At 32.5% G+C, this 15,468-nt stretch overlaps 1 long non-coding RNA gene across 5 annotated transcripts; it reads left to right on the top strand.

The window, feature by feature from the left end:
* Nucleotides 1–1,444: 1,444 nt before the first annotated feature.
* Nucleotides 1,445–9,767, top strand: LOC141626623 (uncharacterized). 5 transcript variants are annotated; one of them, XR_012536229.1, is made up of 6 exons: nucleotides 1,445–1,771; nucleotides 2,393–2,461; nucleotides 3,147–3,414; nucleotides 3,509–3,612; nucleotides 4,412–4,631; nucleotides 6,579–9,767. It is a non-coding gene; the product is annotated as an uncharacterized LOC141626623 (long non-coding RNA). The 5 variants fall into 5 exon arrangements; XR_012536230.1 differs by lacking the exon at nucleotides 6,579–9,767 and adding an exon at nucleotides 6,004–6,571; XR_012536227.1 differs by lacking the exon at nucleotides 6,579–9,767 and adding an exon at nucleotides 5,999–6,571.
* The last annotated feature ends 5,701 nt before the right edge of the window (nucleotides 9,768–15,468 follow it).

Below are 15,468 nucleotides of genomic sequence, written 5' to 3'. Positions count from 1 at the left end.
ATTAAAACTTATAAAAATTTGATATTCTTATAGCATTCATGACGATAAATCAAACAAGATCTCACATGACTATATTTTGACTTATAGATTAAGAATAATATCAAAGATTTCCCACGACCATAAATAGTGCCAAAAAACAATTGTTACTTTTGGTTTGGATGAGAGGGAGTACCAATTACCAAGATGATGTTTTTAGAAGAGGTGTACATTACACACTCTAATTAGAACAACAATTAATATAATCTTATGTGGACTAATATTATACAGAGTATATTTTTTCATTTCTTTGAAATCAATAAAACTTTTAATTATGATTCCAAATAAAAAATGTTTGTAAATTTATAGAATAATTAAAATTTACTAGAATATATTGAATGAAGTAATGGAACAGATGGGATAGGTAGCACTAGTGGCGGATTTAAGGGGCCTAGTAGGGTGGTCACCCCCGCTGAATATTGGGAATTTCGAATTTTTTAGTTAAAGTTTTCGAAATTTTCTGAGGTTTACTTTATGGCATTACGAGTTCGTCCTTAACGGAGAATCCTGGCTCCGCCACTGAATAGCACGGACATTCCTCCTAATCAGTGTACTCGCGTCGGACACACGTCAAAACGCGTTAGACACCTATAAAATCGTGTCTAACTTTCTACTTTTATTTGGTCACATGTCCATGGTATTTGATCGGGAAATAAGTTGAATTTAAGGTGAATGGTGTGGGTTGTTTTATTGTGGAATTTGATCGGGAAATAATTTGAATTGAGGGCAAATGATGTTCTTTAGACAAGTAATGAGATGTCGAAAGAGATTGATTTTAAGTTGGGTTTGTTTGGAAATGAAAATGAATGTCAAGTTTTAACTTCCCTTATTTAAAATTAATATCAAATACTTTTTAAAAAATAACATCGTACATATATAAGTGTAAAATATACTCCCTCCTATTCATTCATTTTGTCCCCCTTCTATTTTGCACAAGAATTAAGAAAATGATTTTGGACCACACAAAACACTCTATTCCACTCTACCCCACATGTAATTAAATTTGGACCACACAAAACTTACCAAAAAAGGAAAGAGGGACAAATATCCGACTAGTTTCGATAAGGAAAGAGGGACAAAATGAATGAATAGGAGGGAGTATGTTTTATTAAATTTAAATAACGTGTCCCATACCTTAAATTTCATGAAATGTCGTGTCACGTGTCCGTTTCATATCCGTTTCCTTTTCGGTGCTACCTAGTAGATGGGTAGCGGGTAAATAGGTTAAACTCGATCGGATTTATACTAGTAGAAAAACATTAATTTGCGGCTATTTATTTGAGGCGTTTTTGACAAATAGTAGCAAATAGAATTTCAACTTTATTTTTTCTTTTTTATACAGAGAACTTTTTGAGGCGTTTTTTTAAAAAAAACACATCAAATATACATTTGCGGCGGTTTTTTTACCAAGACGCCTCAAATAGGCGCAAGAATTTTATTTATTAAAAAACAGACTTAGCCCCTCTACTCTTTGTAAAGCGCTAAAGCCAGACTCAAATCTCAGCCTCCCTCATTCAATGTCAGTATCTCACCAAGCTCAATGCATCATCCACGGTCGGCGCACCGCCGTACATCGTGTTTCACTCATGCCACCATACACTCTCCGCCGTCCTTGTCCACCACTTACGCACAACGACGGTCATCCGATTCTTACGACACCTCGATGCTCTCCCTTGAGTCCTTGACCCCCTTAAATCTTGGAATGCATATCCGACTCCTACAAAACTCATATCTGGTAAAAACTCTCTTTCCCTCTTATTATATTATTTATTATTTATTATTTATTATTACTTGGGTTCTATTGATCCTTGGGTGAAGTTCACTGTTTCTTTATTTTTTTTAGTTCTATATTTTGGCTCCACCAGATCTGGGTTTGTTTGGGACTTTGATTGCTGATTTTGGTCTTACTTTGTTTTGTGTGATGATTGATTAATTTTGCTTTTTTTTTTTTTTTCATTTATTTCAAGTTTGTTGCTTTTATTTCTAATCTAGGGTTTTGGTTTTTGTATAGAATTGGGGGAAATCTGATTTCATGTTTGATTTTGTCTTTTGACATACTCTTATCTTCAATTTTATGCTAGAATTTTCATTCATATGTCATGTTATTCAATTGTGTTGATGACAGGCGGCTTTGATTTCTGTCTAATATTTAGATGTTTTCTTTTGTTTTGAGTAATTTTAATTTGCTAGAATATTTAGATGAATAATGTGGAATAATGGTTAGGCTGTTGTTATGAATTTAGTTCTGTTATTGGAACTCGTAGCTATATACTTTGCGGATTGATTTATAATTTGTTTGCCAAAGGAATGAAGTAAAGGTGGCTAAGAGACATACTGTTTTAACCCACTTGAACAGGTACTCGGCAGAGTTTGTGGCAAAGGACCAAGCAAATTCCGTCTGACCAATACGCCTTTGAAATCACTGGTAGTTTGTTTTATCAACTTCTTACACATCTCTTGTGAAGATTTGGTAATCAGGGTTTAAAGCTCATGAATTTGGGTTTTTTTTATTCAATTGAAATCTGTCTTCCAGCTTGTAGTATTATTTGAGGGCTTGTCATTTGATTATCGGTTATATTCAGATTCCTGGTTCAATCTAATTTGAGGGACTGTCATTTGATGATTTTACTATTAGTTAGTCTTGCCTACTTGAATAATGTTGGACATTCTTTTTATCATGAATGCAAACATCGCTTTTTTATTCATCAAGATTGATATTTTTGTGTACTTGAACCAATAATCTTTATGACTGAGATACACTTTTCTAATTCCTTGTGTTGGGCCCTTCTTTTCTGTCCTTTTTTCTATCATGTTTATGGTAGAAATACTATTTCTATATACTTTTCATATGTTCTATTTATATGCAATAGTTGATGTTAGTATGGCTAAAAAATTTCAAACTTGTACCCATGGTGAATGACCAAAGTAGTTTTGTATCCCTCATAGGAAATTATGTCACTAACTCGCAAGGTGTTACTCAATAAAGAAACAGAAAATAAGGTGGATTCTTCTTTGTGATTGGGTACATTCTGCAACTTATGGGCGACTGTCCTGTCTTGTATGTTCATACTTCGCATTTTGCTTCATTCTTTCAACTTTCTTTTGGGCAGCTCTTTAGATCTCTTGGAGATGCTGAACATGAAGGAATTGGCTAAGCATGACACAGATGTTTAACTAGCTATGAGAGATGATAGTGAATATGAAAAATTGGTGACATCTGATTTAACTGGGAAGCCTGTTGTTGAGATATTACACCCTCGGGCTGAAACAAGACTAAAACCCTTTATCTGGTGGATCAAAATTTTGCTATCTTGCGTTAGTGCTGTAGCATTTGTTCTCATATTGCTGAACTGGGGGTTCCCATTTCTTTTTGAAAAGGTATGTGGTATTTTTTTTTTCTGAAGTTCATTGATTCATTCTAAAATTTAGAGCGTGACAAGAAATACCAGTACATTAATTACTTTATGCATAGGATTAATTTACTCAGACAACATAAGATAACACCAGTTGTGATATTTGATGGCGGCAACATTCCATTGAAGGCAGGAACCGAAAACGATCGTGGCAACATTCCCTGTAAGGCAGCAACCAAAACGATCGGTACAGACCAAGGTTACATGGTTCGGGGTTCGATTCGGTTCGAGTTCGTAATTCGTGATTCGCTATGTCTACTGAACTGGGTTCGAGGTGTAAATAAATAGTCTATAATTTAATTCGTAAAACTAAACTTTTTTTTATACAAGTTAAGCTTTTTTTTTTTTTCTTTTTAAATTAAATACATTCAAAGAATTACCGTATTGAAAATAGGAAGTCTTATATTTCTGTCTTTGGAAGTTGTGTAAAATAAAGTAACACTGTCATAAATACTCCGTATTACACTTTGGAAGAAGTAAGTGTTGCAAAAGACCAAACCACCCTTCTAAAAAGTAACCTAGTAGTCAGCCGCCCCCACTCTTTTAAGTGAGTAAAGATGTATTTTAATAAAATCTTACCTACCAATTATTCCCCATCTACTTTTTACAATCACTCAATAAAATATTAAGCGCGCTCCCTCCCTTCACCTCCAGCCACCAAACCCACCGTGGTAAGTCCTTCTCCGGTGAAGCTATATGGTCTTAACTCTCTCTCGTCAACACGATTCGTGGCTCGACCGGCTGGGTCGCGAACTCCGGCGACCTGGTTCGCGAACGACCCGGTTCGGGTACGACGAACCTGGTTCGGGAATCGGGGGTGCGAACTCCGAATCATGTAACCATGGTACAGACATCTCACAACTCAACTTTATGTGATTGGGTGCTTGTTTTTGTATCGGACTTTACAATATCATCAAGGTTGATTGAAATATAAGTGACGCGAAAGTTGTAATTTTTGTTAGGAGGAGAAAAGCGAATAGGGAAATGGCGATGGAGAAACTTAGAGAAGGCAATGTTAATGCTGCCAGTAACCTCTTCCAGGTATATATTACTCCCTCCGTCCCAATCACATTTGTTTACGGAGTGTACATTGGCATACTATCTAGCCTTGCAGAAAATGAAGGTGGCATTCAGGCTGTGATTAGTGAAGATAGTGGCCTGTTGGCATATGGCTGTCCATCTGTAAGAACTTCTACGCTTTATACATGGCCGTTAAATGTTTGTATGGTTAGCGACCACTTGGCATGATGGCACTGTTTTTTTTTGTTTGTAAACAAGTTATATTTAAAATGGATAAGTTTGACAATGGTGAAGAGATTAGATAAAATTGGGTTAAAGCGTTCTGGATGCGCCACGTGTCAACCCATCATTAAATACAAGTATTAATTACAACTCAACATCAAATATAAATATAATAAATGCTACATAAATCTCAGCAAAGTATTAATTAGAATTAACAAATGTATTATAAAATTACATATAACAATTACGGTGATTTGATTTTAAATTCATATAAAAAAAATTTGATAAAAATTCTAAAATGTAAATGATTACCTTTATTTCGAAAAATGTTTTAAATTGAGTATACCTTCCATCATATTTATTGAAATATGATATGTATAAATGATTAAAGTGAGTATCTGACGATGCGTTACATTTACTTAAAGAAAAACATTTTGAGAAAGTTATAATACTTAAACCATTAAATCCATCAAAAAAATATATTTGGAGGAGTCATTATATTTATTTAAAACAAAACTTAAAAGATAACTACTAAGAGATAAGTTTTTATGATGTGATAATGAAAAAATTATATTGGACAAATTAAATACATTTGCGATTTAAGACGTTTTAAACCATGTGATAACGAGTGGAGATTTGTTCTTGAATGATGGCTCTTTGGACTTTTTCGAGGAGGTTAAGATGGGATTTTGAAGCGACTTGATAGTTGATACATATCGTAGAAAAAAGTTAATATTTTGGTACTGATTACTATTTATTGATTATGTTGGTACTGATTATGAAAAAGGGTCCTTATATTGATATTGTTTATCAATTAAACCTATTTTATATGTAATTGTTTCAAAAAAAAAATTAAAAAGTGCAAATTTCTTATAAATATGTTATTTGAAAACATAGCATATGCAAGACATACACAACCAAAATATTCGAATAAGTTGAGCTTTGGTCCTATATGTTTGATACATAACATTACCGTTATTCATTAAAAATTGAAAAATGCATCAAATTATATTCACATAGTTTTGAACAAATATTAATTGATTTGCAACATAATGTATCGTGAAATGATCTAACTTAAGAACTTAATGTTGATTGTTGCATTATTCGAATACATTTATTTTAATTAATATGATATTTGATAAGTCACAAAATTATTTATATAATAACGTTTATTATGAATAGCTAACTATTACTCACTGTATTAGTTATAACTAAAACTGTATGTATTTTATTTTTAAACATTGAAGTTTAAATCTAAAAAAAATAAGAGTTGAGAAAGTTAATTTATTTATTTTTTTTTTTTGAAGGAAAGGACTTGAATTTCATTAACTTGGTAAAGCAAGAGCATCAAGCTCTACAAAAGGTTCGATGCGCTCCGGATACGTTCCCACCCAATACCGAGTAGAATAATCAATCGGCAAGAGATGGGCTAACTCGTGAGCGACATAATTACCTTCACGACGAGTAAAATTAAAACGAATACAAGAGAATTTATTTTTATTTATAAGTAAAGATATTAATGTCATATGAGTATGAATTATATTATTTTTCTTCAATTATAATAATAAAATTTTAAAACAGGCCGCGTTTCGCGCAGGATACTACCTAGTAGAGTTTTATTTATAGGTAAGTTCAAGTCAATTAAGTTGATTTTGGGGTTCTTGTTCTATTTGTTGCCTAATCTGTAGTTTTTTGGCAATGATTTATCTAGATTGTTGTGTAGTCGTTCCGTGTTGTAATTGAGCTTCAAACTATGCTTGATTTCTGTTTGTTAAAGCTTGTATTTTCTCTATAAATTCTTCGCCTTTAAAGCTCCAATATTGTCTATTAGTTCTTAACTTCTTATGCATTCTTAACATTGACGCTTGTTTTTTTCTCCTCTTTCAGTTGCGTGCCATTGATTTGATGTCATCTCATCAATGTTACCATGGGTCATGCTTCCATTATCGACCATTTTCACGGTCATCTCCTTCAAGTTGATAAGCTGAATTCGTCTTTTATATAATCTGGTTTCTAATAACATAACAACGTGTTCTATATAATATGGTTTCCTATATGCTGACATTAGGAGCTAAAACTAGTTTTCTTGCCCGTGCATTGCACGGATATTAAAATAATGTGTGATAATTTCACAATAAAATGGAATATAGACATATAGTACATCGTTCATGTCTAAGATTTATGTATGCCGCTTGACCAACAAATAATTCCCGTTCACATAATATTAACATAAGAATAAAAGGGTGTTTGATTAATAAAATACTTTTTTTTAGGAAAATAAACCAATATGAAGTTTATATATATGATACTTGGACTGATAGTTTTTAGAATTTGATCATTAATACATGTTTGTTTTTCAATTGGTCAAGGAAAACAATAATATGTAGTCTGCATAATCAACTCAATACAACAACAACATTAGAGCCTTAATCCCAAAATGATTTGGGGTCGGCTGACATGAATCATCTTTTAGAACCGTCCGTGGGTGAACGCACACCTCAAAATGCGAATAGAAAAGGGAAAATGAAAAACAAAAGGGAGAGCGAAAATGTAATGGAAAGTCAAGGGGAAACTTAGAGGTTTTAAAATCGAATTCCGAATTTCTTTTATAAAAACTTAAAATTTAAATCGAGATAAAAGATTAAAACGATTTTGAAAACCGAAATAGAATTAAGGATCCGGAATGCCTTAAAAGTAAACCAAGCAAAATATATAAGAAAGTGGTTGGTAAAAAAGTGTAATAAAGAAGAGAAGAACAAATAATTTTATTTTTTTAAATTAAATAAAAACACTAAATATGTAAAAAAAAAACATCAAATACTAAAAATCCACATGTATCATTTCCCTCCATTGTGCCCTCTCCGTCACCATACTATAAAAGTACGTTTGAATGTTAACCAAATTCCGATGCAATACTACATGGCTAAGGCTGCTAATGACCCCCCCTATATTGCAATAGTCTTGGCCCCCATCTTCTCATTTGACACAAAATCTTTCACGTAGACCCCTATTTTTCTTCCCTATTCACACATGATCTTAAACAATCTCATCCCTTGAAAGATCGATCCTTGTCTCCGAAACTTATCTCAAATTTATCCAACCAAGTGAAAAACTAAACTCCTACTTCTAGAAAAATCCAACATCCAATGGAAACTAACCCTTGCTCTCGACAATGTTTTTTTTAAGAAAAAATAAAACCAATATGAAGTTTATATACTCCCTCCTATTCTATATTTTTTTCCCTATTTCCTAAAACAGATTATTCAGTTTTCTTCGCTTTTCTTATTTTGGAAACTTTTACTCTTATTTTATCCATCCCTCTCTCCTATCACCAAAACCCACTCAACTCTTTACCCCATATTTTATTACTTTCCTTAATGTTTTGGCCCCCCAATTCCTTATTTAACTCATAATTACATCCCTCTCTCCAACCACCAAACCCCACCCAACTTTTTACTCTTATTTATACCTCTCCTTAATTCCCGTGCCCACAATCAAGGGGAAGAAAATATGGAATTAGAGGGAGTATATGATACTTGGGACTGAGAGTCGTAAATTTTAGAGCCCAAAAAGCCCATTTAGGCCCAAAAGCCCGAATTAGCCCATAAGGGCCGGGTTTGGGCTTGCCAAATAAGCCCACATATTTGACCCGGCCTGACCCAACCCATACAAATGGGCCGTTTTTATTAGAAAGGCCCGACCCAAACCCGCACTGGCCCGGCCCATGATTACCTCTACCCTCCACAAATGCACCCTCCCTCCAGCCTACTAATTTACCCGCAAAATAAAACATCAGCCACTATGATTAGCACTTTTTACTACTTGAAACAACCTCCAATCCACTACCATTATCAGTACCTTTCTGCCACGTTTTACATCTACGAAGTCATAAATCACATTCACCTCCATGAAACACCAATCTTTACTCCAGATGATATGGATCATCATCTCCCTTATTGAAGACAATTTATTTTTTCTTCAACAAAGAAAAGTTTAAGAAGTAATCTTCCCTCTTATCTCTCTCCATTTCCCTTCCTAGTGTTTTTCTCGTCCCCTCCCCTACATCCATTCCAAATACTCAAACAAAGTGTTTGGGTACTATGTTTATAAACTGAATAAGTTTGAATATTATATATACACGAACTTTGCTATTTATTTCATTTTGCATAAATAAATCTTACTACCTCCATCTCATTTTTATTGTCCTTCTTTCTTCAAGTTTTATTATCTCATAATTATTATCCCCTTTCTATATCTAGTAAGGAAAAACTTTAATCAACCAACTCGTCGCAATCAACCTCATTCTCACTCGAAACAACCTTTAGCCCACTACTTAATCCCTTCAGTTCACACATAAAACGGTCTAAAATGCAAAGCTTTCATCTCTCTCTTGAAAAGTCCATCTAACTAACAGAAAACTAACCGCTACTTTCTAAACTTGATCATTTTTACATCCCATAAAGATTAAGTTAAACATAACAAAAAAAATGCAGAAACTTAGGTTTTGTTTGATAACGACAGATTGAACATTTTTTTTAGCATTTTGAGAGTGTTTACACTATTTAAATAACAAATGTGCTATTTTGAGTGTTGATCATCGACATATTGAAATAGTAGATTGTGGTGTAATTTCCTGTTTTACATTATGACCTTTAATTAGTATATTATAAGGAAAAAAAATTGAGTTTTTTTTTTTATCTCTGAGGAAATTAAAGATGAAACTTTATCTTTATCATATTTATAATTAATATTCTTCACTTAAAATATATAAATTTAAGCAAGTTCAAATAAGTTAGCTAAAACTTATAAATCACAAATTGTACAAAACAGTATAATCATTTTTTTTATTAATATGAAATAAATGTCATAAATTTCATAAGAATATTAATGCGGTAGAGAACTATAGAAGAGTTGGCAAGTACGTGACCCCTTTTAGGTTTAAATTTTTTCATTTATTTTTATATTTTTGCCTAAAGGTGGTTAAAGCATCGTATTATGCATGACGAATATGTCTCACCCTTCCCCAATTCGTATCTCTCCCTAAATTATAGTGATGATGTGCTCAATTTACACAAATATATATATATATATATATATATATATATATATATATATATATATATATATAAAAAAATATATATAGCACCAACAATAATTAGTTTGCTCCATATAGTTGAATAATATCGTTTTTTATGCATGTAAATTTTTCAGAAGAAAAGTTTGAGAGAGACGGTCTTCACTATGTTAGGGAAAGACTACTCTTACCCTTTTATGTGTTTTTCATGACTTTTTTTAGTGTTGATCGTTGCTTGAATTGAATCTTAAACTTATACATATTTCTATAATATGTGTATCTAATTTACCTTCAAGCCTCATTTAAATCTATTTTATTACTCGTGGTACCATTTTTACTTTAAATTGTAAAACAATCGCATAATAAAGTTTTCCGAAACATTTACTCTGATATTTCGATTCGCAAATTATTAGAAACTTTCTTTATCTTTTAATACTCATTGAAAAATAGATATCAAACTTTGTACTTATCAATAATTTGTGAATATCTTATATAAATTTTGATTAATATACTTTTATATAATGACAAATGAATGTAAATAATATAACAATAAATTATCAATAGAAGTTGAAGTGTATTATGAGGAAAATAACTTTAAAATTAGTAGGAGAAATACATATGACATTTGAAAAATAAACTTCGTATTATGTATAATTAAATATGACATTAGCAATAACAAAAGACGTAGGGGCATATTTCAGCGTTCATTTTACTCTTTACATGAGTAAATTCTATGTAGTAGGCATGCACATTTGTCACAACCCAGTTCGGCCTAGGGCCTTTTAGCCTCATAATACCTAATTTTTTTAATCGGAAGTTGTTATAAAATTGGATATTATAAATATATCAAAGGTTTTTTTCCTTCTAATTTAATTAAAAAAAAATGAACAAATACTAATCAATAATTTTTTAATATTAATAAATTGTAGGTAATTAATTTATTTCATATTTCTAATAATAAAATTGTAAAATAATTAATTAATTCTCATTTCTAATAGGAAAATCATATTCGTAATTATAATAGAAAAATTTCAAATAATTATTATCTCCTAATTCTATTAGTATAATTAGAAAAAAAAGCCTTAATAAATTGTTAATTTATTTCCTATTTCTAATAAGAAAATTTTAAAATAATTAATTAATTCTCATTTCTAATAGGAAAATTATATTCCTAATTATAATAGAAAAATTGTAAATAATTAATTATCTCCTAATTCTAATGCTAATAGTATAATTATAAAAAACCTCCTTTAGTTATATATATTGATTGATTGATTGATTACAGGATGCAATGAGTGGTGTATCGTATACATGCTTAACTCAATGACTTATAAAAGCTATTAATGTATGTCTAACAAATCAAAGATGTCGTTTTGGAAACAAAAGGGCAAGCTAAAAGTAAAAGAATGGCTATTGAATAATTAACGAAGGTTAGTGTTTGTCTCATGAACTTGCTTTTGTGAAGTGTTTGATGTTTAACTTTCCAAATAATACTGGTGATCTGGGAGTAAGGCTTTGATTTTGAAATTTTTATTCACATCAGATAAATATTGTATAAGGGACGATTCATCAGAGATTATGCTTATATAATAACTTGTTTAGAAGTGCTTTGTTATACCATTGTCGTAATTGCTATATATGGATGTATGTATGGTGTATTTCTTTATTTTGTGGAATTACGTCTCCGGCAAGGAGTACTTTTCTTTCATTGTGTTTAGGTACCTGCTGATGGAGTACTAATAGTTGGTCATCTAGCTCATGCTCCTGCCTACTGCATGGTTGTTGTCTTTACTTGCGGAGAATCAAACTTCAGTTCGCTCACGTCTTCGGCTAGAAGTTTTAGTGCCCTTATACTTAGTTTTAGAGTATTTTATGTGTTTTACTTGTATTTGATGTATTAATTTTGTAAGATTGTATTGTGGAAAAAATTGTTTGTGAGTGTTTATATAATCATTGTTTGGATGAATTTTTTTTATAGTTTTTTAAGGCTTATTTGAGGCAAAAAAATGCCTCAAATATATTTTTTTTAAATAATAAATAGCTATTTATTTGCTGCGTTTTTTTGAAAAAAAAAAAATAGCACAAAACGCCGCAATAAGCTCTTATTATAGCGCCGCAAAAAAATATTTTTCTACTAGTGTTCAAAACCGAGCAATATGGTCTTGAAAGAAAATCCATTTATCATAATCAGTGAACTAGTAAATATGTGAATTATAATTAAATCAATGCGAGTAGAAGAACACGTAAATCAATGCGAGTAGAAGATTCAACTAACATGCCAATGAAATCGAACCGTCTCCTTCATAACTCTTGTGCGGATTGGCTAGCTAACTTGGGAGTGGTGCAGGACCACCGATTGGTTGTGTATGATCATAGCAACATTCCGACGCAGCTGTTCAGATTATTACAGCAAGATGTGGGAGGGGTCTCCTGGCCTCGCTTAGTTCCGGCTCATTTAGTTTAATTTCCACTAGTTTAGTTCGTTTCCAGTTTTTATTTCTTGTTTTGTGTTGCTTTGTTTTTTATTTTGGGTTTCATCCCGCTTCTCTTTACCAAAAAAAAAAAAACCAATAACATCTTACGTATGAGATGCTTTATGATTTGTGGCTTTAACATTGTTATCCAGATGATGTAATACATGTTTTATTAATATAAAACTAGCAAATATGTGAATTATACATTGTTATCCACCTCATGACCTCACCAATAACGATCGATGTTATTTCAGGGTTGACATATAATATACTCTTTCCCATTTAATATGATATTCCACATTGCTTTTTAGGTAGGTTTTTAAGGAGAATGAAATTTGTGGAGGAAAATGAAAGAAATGGAAAGTAAGAGCGGAAATGTGGGATCACAAGTCCTAAGAACCACAAATTATGGACTAATAAGGAAAATGAGAGATGTTAGTGAATTTGTCATTTTAGGAAATGTGGAAGATGTTAGAGAGTAGGAGGGAGTACGTTCTAAACTACTCTTTATGTGTCCGTGAAGAATGTATAAGTAAAAATGATGAACGGATTTGCAATATTAGGTAAATCTTGAAATAGATAGATTTTAGATTTAGCTAGAGTTTCATTTTTAACCTAATCAATAAAAATCAAATTACCAGTTTGTCATTAGGAGTTCGTACAAAATCTAAAACTATTTGATTTTTTTATAAGGATATTTTATGCGAATAATCCGAACTATGCCTCACCTTCTCGTATTAATCCATACTAAACTTTAACTCGAAATAACCGAACTATGCCCTCATTTTTCTCACACTGCACCAGGTAACCCGTTACCTATTAATCAGGTCACATTTAAGAAAAAAAAAAATTTCTTCACCAAATCTCCAAATTAAAGCCTTCACATTCACACCAATTTTGACAGCCATTTTCTTCGATTCTTTCACCAGATAACCCACAAAACAAAACCTTTAATACCAACATATCAACACTCATAGCATTTTCATCATAGCTTCATGAATAACCTTTTCTTTACTATAGTTGAAGCTTTTGTTCGATATTTCCTTGTTGTTCAAAGTTTTAATCTTTTTGGGAATTATTGGTTTCAATTGATGAATTGCTGAAGAAAGATTGGTAGTGATCAAACTTATTGCATGAGAAAGACTTGATCTTGAAATACGCAAATTGCAAATGGAAGAAATGATTGAATTAATTTAGAACATCTAACATGTTCAAAGTTTACGAAAAATAATCTTCACCCAATTTTCCCTTCCATTTGGTAACTGCGCATCCCTCTTTTAAAAATAAATGGGGATTTTAGAGGAATTTTTAGGGTTTGGAATTATAAATTTTCTGGGTTTATACAGTTGGAAGTTTCTGGGTCGGTGTAGGGTAGGTTGCCAGCGACCACTGACCATCTCTCTAGAAGTGTTATGGCGGTGGTCTGGTGAGGAGGAGACGGTGGTGGCCGTGAAGGGGGAGGAGGTGATGGTGGTAGACCTGGCAGTAATGGGGAATGGGGGAAGAAGAAATGAAAGAGGTCATAGATCCATGAAAAAAAAGGGACCACAACCTAATTACCTAAAGTTCACCGGTTTATCAGGTCAAACTAGTTTTATACCCGTACAAAAAATGTATGGGTCGTAATAGCAGACGCTATCATTAGATACATGAACACATAATTGAACGTGATTAAGTGTTCAATACCGTGACAATATAAATAGTCATATTTGGAGATTTGAATATTTGATAAATATTAGATTTGAATATCAGATAATATACAACCGTATTTTATCATAATTATATTAAAGGTATTTGACATGTTAGACCCTTTGAATATATGTAAATTGCAACATTTTATGTAAATTGTGATATTTTAACTTATGTTTTAACATAAGTAATTAAAATAGGAATAAGAGATAGAAATATAAATTGGATTAAGGAGAGAGGGTAATTAAGTAAAATAGAAAACATGGGGGGACCCACATGCAAAAACTCATCAACCAATGAGAAGTCTTTAAAAAACTCAGCTTTTATACTATGTAGATTTGGGACAAGTTCAATACAAGATAAATAACGTAATAGTTCAGATTATTCCGAGTTAAAGTTTAGTATGGATTAATATGAGAAACTGAGGCATAGTTTGGATTATTGTACAATATAATCCGAGCTTGTAGGCTTTAGGGAAGGTTAATGAAAAGTAGTGGAGGATCTCAACTTCTCTTTAGAACCCTTTTCAAGACGGGAATAATAGGAATAATTATAATAGTTGGGGGTCTCAACCATCACGTTAAGGTTTTGGTTGAGATGGTTCATCTATCATGCTATCAAAGCCAGTGTGACGAAGTGGAATTTCAGCACACGGTACAGGGAGCTTGTGCACTAACCTCTAATAATTTCAGCACACGGTACGGAGAAGTCTGTGCACTAACCACTAATAATTATAATAGTTGGGCCTCAACCATCACCTTTAGGTTTTGATTAAGTTGGTTCATCTATCAAGGAAATCGGTGTGACTTAGTCATGAAGCCACATCTACAATGTCATCTAGACTAGAAAATAATTTTACTACAGGCCTGGTTGAGGTAGAGGGAATGAGGGCCACACCTACAATGTCATCTAGACTAGAAAATAATTTTACTACAACCTGGTTGAGGTAAGGGTGGAGCTAGGGAGTTAGCAGGGGCGCTCGCCTTCACTGGCGGATGGAAATCGCAAAAATTTTAGTTGTAATTTTCGAAAAAAATTCGAATTCCCCTTATACTATAACCCGTTCGTCCCTACTAAAATTTTTCGTCCCCATTGGGTTTAAATCCTAGCTTCACCGCTGGGTTGAGGTAGAGGGAATGAGGGATACTAATTACTTTGACTAATTAAATGTAGTTGACAACAAATCTCAATTATTGTGAATAGTTTAGCTTTCATGCTATCATATTTGATTTAAAAGGAGCATGATTGTTTACGTAGGAGAGTTAATTAATCGAAAACATATACGTCTTCCACTTCCACTACTATTAATTAATAGAAAGCAAAAACTCGATTCTGTTATATGCATGCAACCATAGATGGTGACTGAGAGTTACTTATAGGTTGATTAAAGACTTAAAGCTAAAAACAAAGTATCCAGTAACACATCGTTCCAGCCATTCCCGTTTGGATAAAAAAGATCCGCCACCAACATCTCCTCGTGCCCCTGAACTGGAGGTGAAATAACGCGTCCCAACTGCGTCCCTGAAACCCACGCATCCTG

The sequence above is a fragment of the Silene latifolia genome, chromosome Y (genome assembly GCF_048544455.1).
Source record: "Silene latifolia isolate original U9 population chromosome Y, ASM4854445v1, whole genome shotgun sequence".
Classification (NCBI taxonomy): Eukaryota; Viridiplantae; Streptophyta; class Magnoliopsida; order Caryophyllales; family Caryophyllaceae; genus Silene; species Silene latifolia.
The sequence above is the reverse complement of the archived record's forward strand: the minus strand, read 5'-3'. Positions and strand labels throughout refer to the sequence as shown.